The 9,819-nt window shown below is 41.5% G+C and overlaps 1 protein-coding gene across 3 annotated transcripts in view; it reads right to left on the reverse strand.

Annotated features, from left to right (window-relative positions):
• Window positions 1-8,699, reverse strand: part of STAU1 (staufen double-stranded RNA binding protein 1) — a 66,624-nt gene extending 57,925 nt beyond the window's left edge. For all 3 annotated transcript variants that reach the window (XM_012803881.2, XM_012803879.2, XM_012803874.2), the window contains exon 1: window positions 8,461-8,699. The gene's annotated coding sequence lies outside the window, so the exon portion shown is untranslated. The remainder of the gene's footprint in view (window positions 1-8,460) is intronic.
• Window positions 8,700-9,819: the final 1,120 nt, after the last annotated feature.

Raw genomic sequence — 9,819 nt, forward strand, 5'->3', positions numbered from 1 at the left:
GTGAGATTCTGTCTCTAAAAAAAAAAATGATTAAAAATACTCCCAACACTTAGGCATAGCAGTTCATGACTATAATCCTAGTACTCTGAGAGGCTGAGGCAGGAAGATCCCCTTTGAGACCAGCCTGAGCTACAGCGAGACTCCATTTCTACTAAATACAGAAAAAATTAGCTGGGCTTCATGGCAGGCACCTACAGTCCCATCTATTCAGGAGGCTGAGGCTTAAACCCAGGAGTTTGAGGTTGCTTTGAGCTAAGCTGACACCAAGGCAATCTAGTTTGGGCAACTGAGTGAGACTCATCAGTCAAAAAGAAAACAAATAAACAAACAAAAAACCCACTCCCAACACTATTAGCTGGGAACTGGATGTTAGAAATAAATGGCTGGGAAGCAACAAAGAGGATAATTACCATCTACCCTATAAACTTATTAAGAAGTTAACTCATTTCCAATAAAGTAGACATTATAATTCAAATGAAACTAATTTTCCTAGCAACAACTTTGACTATAGTTCATAAATCATTTTTAACAAACTTCATGACAAGAGTGTAACAATAATTTAAGAGACAGCCTCCTCCAACACAAAGGTTAATACAACATCCTCCTCCCCATTTACCTCTAAACCCCTTCTCACACACAAACCTGTGAATCAGCTTAAAAGTTTCAGCTTAATCTGACAAAAGGAAGAAAAGTAAACTGTAAATCCTTAAACTGTTTCAAAAGCCCTCTTAAAAGACAAAGTATTACTTAACCAGACTTTCTTTCAAATTGAGCTAAAGTTCTAATGAGCAAAATTTATCCTAGCTGCAGGGGGTGAGGGGCAAGGGCCTGATAAGCAGAGTCAATTACCCTAAACTAAAAGCGTAATTAGAAAAGTGTGATTCGGTGGAAAGAGCACTGACTTAGGAGCAGAACAGCCTATGCTCCATTCACGGCTGATACTTAGTTGGCTTAGGACCCTGAGCCAGTTATTTGGCCTCTCCACGGGCTTCAGTATGACCCCCTACTCTGCAAAGTTAGTTTGCCAATGTCAGAAATACAACACACATAACAGGTCTATTTTAATCCCTGGTATAAAGAGTTTAATGAACTGCACCTTTTTAAAAATCGTTTTATTTCCTTTTCTTTTTGCCAAGAGACCACCACAGTCCATATGGCATTTTATTTATTTATTTTTTGAGACAGAGTCTCACTTTGTCACCCTCTGTAGAGTGCTGTACTGTCACAGCTCATAGCAACCTCAAACTCTTGGGCTTAAGCAATTCTCTTGCCTCAGCCTCCCAAGTAGCTGGGACTTACGGGCGCCCGCCACACTCCCGGCTATTTTTCCTATAGCTTTTTATTATTAGAGAAATTCAGCTTGACCATTCAGACTCCTTTAGAGCATCAAATAATTCTTCAGAGCATCAAATAACTCTTACCCTGTTTTTCTTTTCTTTTTTTTTTTAATTTCTTATAGTATAACTATGTACATTAATGCACTCATGGAATACAGTGTGCTGTTTTCATATACATTTTGAAATACTCTCATCAAACTGGTTAACATAACCTTCATGTCATTTTCTTAGTTATTGAGTTAAAACATTCATACTCTGCTTTTAGAAAGATTCACTTGTACCCTTGTAAGATTAACCACAGAGGTGACCCCACAAATCACCCTCCCTCCCTTCTCCCACCCCCTTCCCATTTACCCTGTTTTTCTAACCTGGAAGATAGTAAGAATTCATTAAATAGTAGCCAATATTATTATCCAACAAATTCACTAATCCTGTGCTCACATAAATATCTACAAATACAAACTTATAGCAATACACCACTTGTAAAATATTTTAAATGGGATGGAGGGAGGGGAGACTGGTATGCTCCCACCTAATGGACACAATATTAAGGGTATATGGCACAAATGCAAAGATCAGAACCTAATCGTTTGTACCCTTATATTAATCTGAAAAAAAAACATAAAAATAAAAAAGTACATGGGATCAGAGAATACACTGACTAAAATCAATCTACTCACTGGGCAAACAGTTCTTTAAGCTACATCAAGTTCAGAGGCAATCTAATGTAGGTTTAGCCCTCAGCAATCATTTTCATTTAGGCCAAAAAGACCCCAAGGCACTCAAATAGATTTTCTTAGCCTCTGTAGTCTGGGAGACATGATAGAAACTTCTATCATAATAAAATGGCCAGTTTTGTTTCCATTGCTGTCATAAAGCCACACAGCCATCACACTTCCTTCCCAAATTAAATTCAAGATTAAACAGAAGCCAGATGGATTACAGATTTAATATTTAAAAGACTAATTTTTAATCGAAAGCAAATACTTTCTTGAATAAATTTTTCCACTTTTGCTTTTGGTAAATATACTTTGAAGGAGCCCCCAAATATACTCCTTTTACAAATTAATGAACATATGTGGTCCCAGAAAATAATACAGTAATCAGCGGTCTGCAGAGATTTGTTTCTACCTCTACTTCTCAGGTGACATAAATCACTTTTCCATCAACTTTGTTTACTAGCATGATAATGGAAATACATAAAAAAATAGCTATTTATAGTAATTTCCTATTTTACTATTTTTTAAACTATTAATTTTCTTTACAGTAAAATTTTTTAGTTCAGAGCATTAAGCAGTCAACAAGATAGCTATTCAAGCCATCTCCCCAGTGGCATTTGATAAGATCAACGCAGCTATATATTTATAATCCTATTATCTCCTTACTAGGTGAGAACAAAGGATTTGGTCAACATTATTCAAGCTTCTAATGCTGTATAGTAAAATGCTAATAGTACAAAGTAGGTGGCCTTTATACAGGTATACATTAAAATTTCCTAAACTTTACTATACAATTAATAATTTTCATAAAGAAATGTTGAGAAGGACACACAACGCCCAGCTATTTTTAAGCTGTAGTCGTCATTGTTGTTTGACGGGCCCGGGCTGGATTCGAATCCACCAGTTCCAGTGTATATGGCTGGTGTTTCAGCCACTTAAGCTACAAGTGCTGAGCCGGAATTTGTATTTTTTATTAAATACTATAGCCTTGATTCTGATAAAGTTTTATTTAAAGAAAAACTCGTAGTAAATTACATCAAAAGCATTTCAATTACAAAGGTCTTCATCACCGAAAGTCAATTTAAAAGAACCTATTGCAGTTCAAGTGTGAAACAAATCCGCCAGAAAATCCTTTAAACATTTCTGAAGCCTCTAAAATCCCATTCTGAGAGAAAAGAAAGCAATGCCAAAGCTCTCATTTGAGGGGGAGGAATTTACTTTTCCCCAAATTAAGTAATTCTGTGCCACTAAGCATAACATCAAATAAAATGATCCAGTTTATAGGCTCATAAAAACAAAACCTCTGCCTGTAATCCCAGCTACTTGGAAGCTGAGGAAGGAAGATCACTTCAGCCCAAGAGTTCAAGGCCAGCCTGGGCAACACGCTCTGGAATTGACTTGAGCAATCCACAAAAGATAACTTTTTCATCTTTTTTTTTTTTTGGAGACAGAGTCTCACTTTGTCACCCTCAGTAGAGTGGCAGGTGTCATAGAGCACAGCAACCTTTAACTTTTGGGCTCAATGGATTCTCTTGCCTCAGCCTCCCAAGTAACTGGGACTACAGGCTCCCACCACAATGCCCAGCTAGTTTTAGAGGCGGGGGTCTCGCTCTGGTTCAGGCTGGTCTCAAACCTCTGAGTTCTGGCAATCCACTTGCCTCAGCCTCCCAGAGTGCTGAGATTACAGGTATGAACCACCACGCCCTGCCCCTGAAAGTTTCATCTTTGTACTGGTGAATCCTTACCGGTACTCCATCCATTCACTAACAGGGCTCTAAGAAAGTTGCCCTACAAATTGAGACTTACTTTGTGTCTCCTATGTTCAATTACCTACCTTGTAAAGGAGCACAGTTATCAGTCTCAATGTTTCATGGTAACACTCAGAATATTAATGGTTTGACTTAAGAACTGAGAAGGAGGGGAGGGGGGAATGGGTGGAGGGAGGCTGATTGGAGGGATCACTTCTATGGTTTATCTTACAAGTGTACAAGTGAATCTTTCTAAGAGTAGAATATGAACATCTTAACACAGTAAGAAAATGACATGAAGGCTATGCTAACCAGTTTGATGAAAATATTTCAAATTGTATATGAAAACACCACACTGTACCCCAGAATTGCATTAATGTACATAGTTATCATTTAATAAAAAAAGTAAGAAAGACATTTTGGTGACATTAAAGACATCAAGGATTTAAAAAAAAAACTGAGAAGGAAACTTCCATGAGTAATGTTCACTTCTTAACTTAAAATACAATAAATCCTCACTTAACATCAATAGGTTCTTGGAAACTTCCAACTTTGGTTAAAACAGCATGAAACCAGCCAGGGGAAGTGGCTCATGCCTGTAATCCTAGCACTCTGGGAAGATGAGGAGGGTGGATTGCTTGAGCTTAGGAGTTCAAAACAAGCCTAAGTTAGGACGCCATGGCACTCTACCCAGGGGGACAAAGTGAGACTCTGTCTCAAAAAAACAAACAAACATGAAACCAATTTTACCATAAGCTAATTGATATAAACAAGAGTTAAGTTCCTACAGCATATTTCTGGCCAGAAAAAACATCACCAAACTTCTTTTTTTGAGACAGAGTCTCAAGCTGTCACCCTGGGTAGAGTGTCGTGGCATCACAGCTCACAGCAACCTTCAACCTACAACTCGGGCTCAAGTGATCCTTTTGCCTCAGTTTTTTTATTTTTAGTAGAGACAGGGTTTTCTTTTCGCTCAGGCTGGTCTCAAACTCATGAGCTCAAGCTATCCACCCGCCTAGGCCTCTCAGAATACTAGGATTACAGGCATGAGCCACTGCTCCCTGTCAATCACCAAACTTCTTAATAAAGAACAAAATGTTTCAAATATTAAACACTGAAATACATACACGTTTAAGAAAGATTAATAAAAACAAGTAAGATAATAGTTTCTCCACTTATTCCAGTTCAGGGTAAGGAGTGGCCAGAGCCTATGCCAGCAACTCAGGGCACAAGGCAGGAACTCACCCTGGACAGGACTCCAATCTCATAACAGGATCCACTCACACACACACACTACACTCACAAAGTCGGGGATTACTTACACACACCAATGAACCCAACATGCACATCTTTGGGATGTAGGAGGAAGCCAGAGTACCAGGAGAAAACCCACGCACTCGTGGGGAGAATGTGCAAACTTCACACAGACAGCAGCCCTGGCAAGGAAGCAATTTTTCTCTCATCAACGTTCTAGCGACTCGTTATTCAAGGATCTGCTGTAATCTGTATATAAATGGCCTTTCTGGCTGAATCTTAAAAGAAAGCAACTTATTCTGAAGAAACTATATTTAGGTAACAATTCCAAATGCTGAAAAGTTTAACTTTAAGCTTAAGGGAAAGCAGTAGGCATTTTTAAAATATATTTTGTGTCCTTTCCTAGACACAAATTGGGGTTTTCATAATTAATTTTAAGAGATACATCCTTCTCCACTTCTTCCAGGTTATAATAACTAAAACAAAATACATAACGTTGCCACTCTACCTGATCAAACTCAAAAGTAAACCTACAGAATTGAAATAACAATGTTACAAGTCTAAAAGCTAGAAACTTCATGACCAGAAATTTGAAAATTAGGTAACAATGACAAACATTCATAATACTCCCCTCAACTTCCATGCTGGTAGAGGTTTCTTTTTAGACAAGAAAGAAAAACATGAATACCTATGCTGTGAGTTCCTACTATCACAATTAAGGTTTCATTCATACTTAAATTTGTTATTTATAAACAAAGCAGATGGAGGATCTCTAGAAAACAATTCTACAAACAGAAGATTTAAAATCAAATTTCTTTTCCTTAATTCTTAACCTAAGGTAGTATATTACCTTATATTTCTTACTGTAAAGAAACTTTGAAAGTTTTCATTAGAAATTGTTAAACTGCCGTTTAACTTTAACATAAAGCTGTTCCCTATTTAAAGTAGCTTAATAGGTAGGTCTCCACTAAAATAGGATTAGGAAAATCTGTATTTCTGATTGCTTTTCAATTATAGTCATTAATAGCTCAAGAATTGCTGCTTTTGCATATAAAGAAGCAAGGCTGAAAAAATTTTTAATTCTTTTTTAGAGTGAAAATATTTACAGGCTGGTCTAACCTCCTGAGCTCAAGCCACCTTCCCGCCTCAGCTTCCCGAGTGGCTGGACTACACACACCCCAGCTTGTATTTTGATTTGTCTTTGAGGAGGGGGAAGCACTAAATCAAAAGCTAATTAGGCTTATTTTTTTTCTACTATACAGTTTTCACATATAAACAGGGATGAAAAGCCCAACAAAGTGAGAACTATGATTCTACTCAAAGTAAATTTTGTGACAAATTAACAACAATTTGGTAAAAGTAAAAATCGCTAACATTGTGATAATGATGCTTAGGATTTATTTCAAAATAGTCCAAGTTTGGGGAGGGGGTAAACCTTAAACAAGACTGACCTTGGCTATGAAGTTAATAATTGTCGAAGTTCAGTGACCAATAAATGGATTTCTCTATACTATTCGATTTTTGTATATTTTCCAGAATACAAAGTTAAAGAAAGAAAACCTTGAGATTTTTTACTGCAATATTAAAATGCCATTCCTGAGCACTTTTGCAATTTGTATTATGGCTGAGAAAATATTCTTTTTAGTGCTTACATAGTTGTTTGTTTAGGTCTTTTTAAAAACCCATTCCCAAAAAAAGCCATTCAAATGAAGATTTTAAATTAGAAGTGACATAAGATTCTGCCATAAAACTCTGGGAAAATGTCAAAAACAAGGAGGCCACTTTGCCTTGTGTGTTATTGAGAGATAGGTGTAAATCAAACCCTTTTCAGTTCACTGCCTGAAACAATCCTATGTAGATCATTCAGTAAGCACATTCCTTACTCTAATAAACGTGAACATCCATTAATTGCATTTACTTAATAAAGAATACTCCTATCCAACTATGTATAAAATTAAAAGAAACTCAATAATGCTTGAATAAAACCCCACCTGTCACCAGGATGATCAAAACTGTTCCTCTGCACTCCAACTGTATTTTTGGGTTTTTACTCCAACAAGTAGCAATGTAATTTACATTTGGTAAGCACTGGTTCCTGAAAGCCTAAAATTAACCGAAAACCTAGTTTAATTCTCTTTTCACCCTAAACGATTAAAGCTACAAGCTGAAGAGAACTGTGACCTTAAAAAACATCCCCCAGCCAGAGAACAATCACAGAACAGACTGAAGCACACATCTTCGCGGAAACGAGAAAAGTTCCACACACGCAATACTGCAACACAGAGGTGGGGCAAGGGCTTAAAAAGAAAGTCTGTCTTTAGAGACAGAGGGAATAAAGAAAAACTTCAGTGAAATGAAATAAGTTAGAGATGCAGAGTAAGAAAGGACAAATGTTTCCATCTTCATACACCCTCCTTCCTGAACCTGACACACAGCAAGTGCTCCAGAAAGGTTTGCTCAACTCCAGGGAAGCTTCTGCCAGCAACTTTACCAGAAATGGAATGACAACAAGAAACTGGATGATGGCAAAAAAAACGGACAGGTTGCTCATACTGCAGGAGCTGGTGAATACCCTGCAGTTGGCTAAGCGGAGGAGATGGAAAGAAATAACATCTTTTACAAACTGCCTACTACACAGTGTCCCAATTACGCGTACGCCCCTTTCAGATGTTAACCCAAAACAATTCGCTGGCGCTGGCCATGGACACGCTGAACATTTCTTCTGCCTTTAAGGAAACCCAAGCGGGTAGGTAGGTCAACTTCTGTCCACTCTACCCATTAAATTATACCTTCATATCACGCTAATAAATTATGCAGGCAGTTTATTGGGACACTCTGTGGGTCTGGCATTCTGATAAGCGCTTTACACGCCCCATTTCACCGAACCTTAACAACCTTAAGAAGCAGGGACGGTATTAGCCCCTTTTGCCAACCAACACACAAAGAGTTTTAAGTGACTTGCCTAAAGGGGCAAGGCCGGAATTTGCGCCCGTGTTGGACACCTGCCCGTAACCACTATGCTACAGACCCAGGCTGGGGAAATTTGGATGCTCCGGATCTTAGGCACTTAAAGCGAGGACTCTCCAACCCCCGGCCCTGGGAATAACTTCGGCAACACAGCGCACGATGCAGGAGGAAAGGCAGCCGTGGCACCTGTTTCTGGTCCTAGCAAGGGGTGGAGGAAATAGGGGTAGCCGGGGGTCCAAGCCGCAGAGCGCCCTGAGGCGCAGGGCGCAAGAGGACCCGCCTCCTCCGGGAAGGCCCCGCGGGCGGGAGCGGCCCGGGGGAAGGTGGCCCGGCACGCGGGCCCGCCGAGGCCTAGGCCCCACCCGCCGCCCACCTCTCTGCCGCCGCCGCGCCCGCGAGGGTTCCGCCAGGCCCGGCCTGGCCCGGCCGCCTCACCTGGCTGCTGCCCCGAGCTCGTCCCCCGGCCGGCGGTCCTGGGCGGCGGCGGCGAAGAAGGGAAGGAGGAAGGAAGAAGGAAGCGGAGGAAGGGACAGAAGGAGAGAAGAGGCGGAGTGGCCACAGAAGAGGCGGGCGCCCCCGGGCCCGGGGTTCAAAGGAAGGGGGAGCTGAGAGATACGCGGCAGCCGCCGGCGCAAACGCTGAAGAGTCGCTCCGGCGCCCGCAGCCTGGCAGGAAGTGACGGGGGAGGGGCCGGCGCCCGCCCCCGGCCCCCGCCCGCCTCCATGCCCGGCCCCACCCCCCTACCCGCGGCCCGGACCACAAGTCCCGGCGGGCTCTGCGGCGGCAAAGCCTGCGCGCGCAAGGCACACCGGGAGCCCGGCGGGCGGGGGCCGGTCCCGCCTGGGCCGACGCGGCCCACCCTGGGCCCCGGACCTGCTGGGAGTTGTAGTTCGGCTGGGAGTTGCCAGCTGCAGGGTGGACGCGAAGCGGAATTTGGAGAACCCGCCTGCCTTCTTTCGTTCCCCACTTCCTTCTTCCTGCTTTCTTTCCGTCTTTCTTCTTGTCCGCCTCTGTCTCTCCCTTCTTTGCTTCCCGCAATTGTTTCTTTCTCCGTCTGTAAATAAACAGTCTGTGTTTGTTAAACGCTTGTGTGCAAGGCATTGCTCCAAGTGCTGAGAACACAGTGGTGAACTATCCCCGGGGAGCTTACATTGTAGTGGGGTTAAAATACAATAAATAAAACCAGTAACTTACAGTGAGATGAAAGGCAAGACGTGCCAGATTGCTATTTTGTTCACCCGGCTCTACCATGTTATCTGGAAGGTTGGCTGGAGGAGAGGGTGGTGAGAGAAGAATCTTGAACCTCGCATCGGTTCTCAACCTGTGGGTCGCGACCCCTTTGTAACAATGAAAACACATCCTGCATATCAGATATTTGCATTACGATTCATAACAGTAGCAGAATTGTAATTATGAAGTAGCAAAGAAAATAATTTTATGGTTGGGGGTCACCACAATATGAGGAACGGTATTAAAGGGTCGCAGCATTAGGAAGGTTGAGAACCACTGCTAGAACAACACTCAGGAAAAAATGGTGCACGCCTTGTGAAGGAGCCAGGAAACTGAGAATGAGTGACGGAACCTCAGGTGCACAGGACAGCTCATTCCAAGACAGCTCCTGCTCATTCCAGGACATCTTACCCACTATTTAAAAAATAATTTCTTCTCTGTCCTGCTCTATCTCAGTATCTCTCAATCTTTTTTGCTAAGGAAATATAGTTAACTTTGTATAAACTCTTAATGAGACATTGTGGCTGAAGGTGCCCCTCCAAACAATGCTTTGGAGCATGTCCA

The sequence above is a fragment of the Otolemur garnettii genome, unplaced genomic scaffold, assembly GCF_000181295.1.
Source record: "Otolemur garnettii isolate 467f Iridium unplaced genomic scaffold, OtoGar3 scaffold00023, whole genome shotgun sequence".
NCBI classification, from domain to species: Eukaryota; Metazoa; Chordata; class Mammalia; order Primates; family Galagidae; genus Otolemur; species Otolemur garnettii.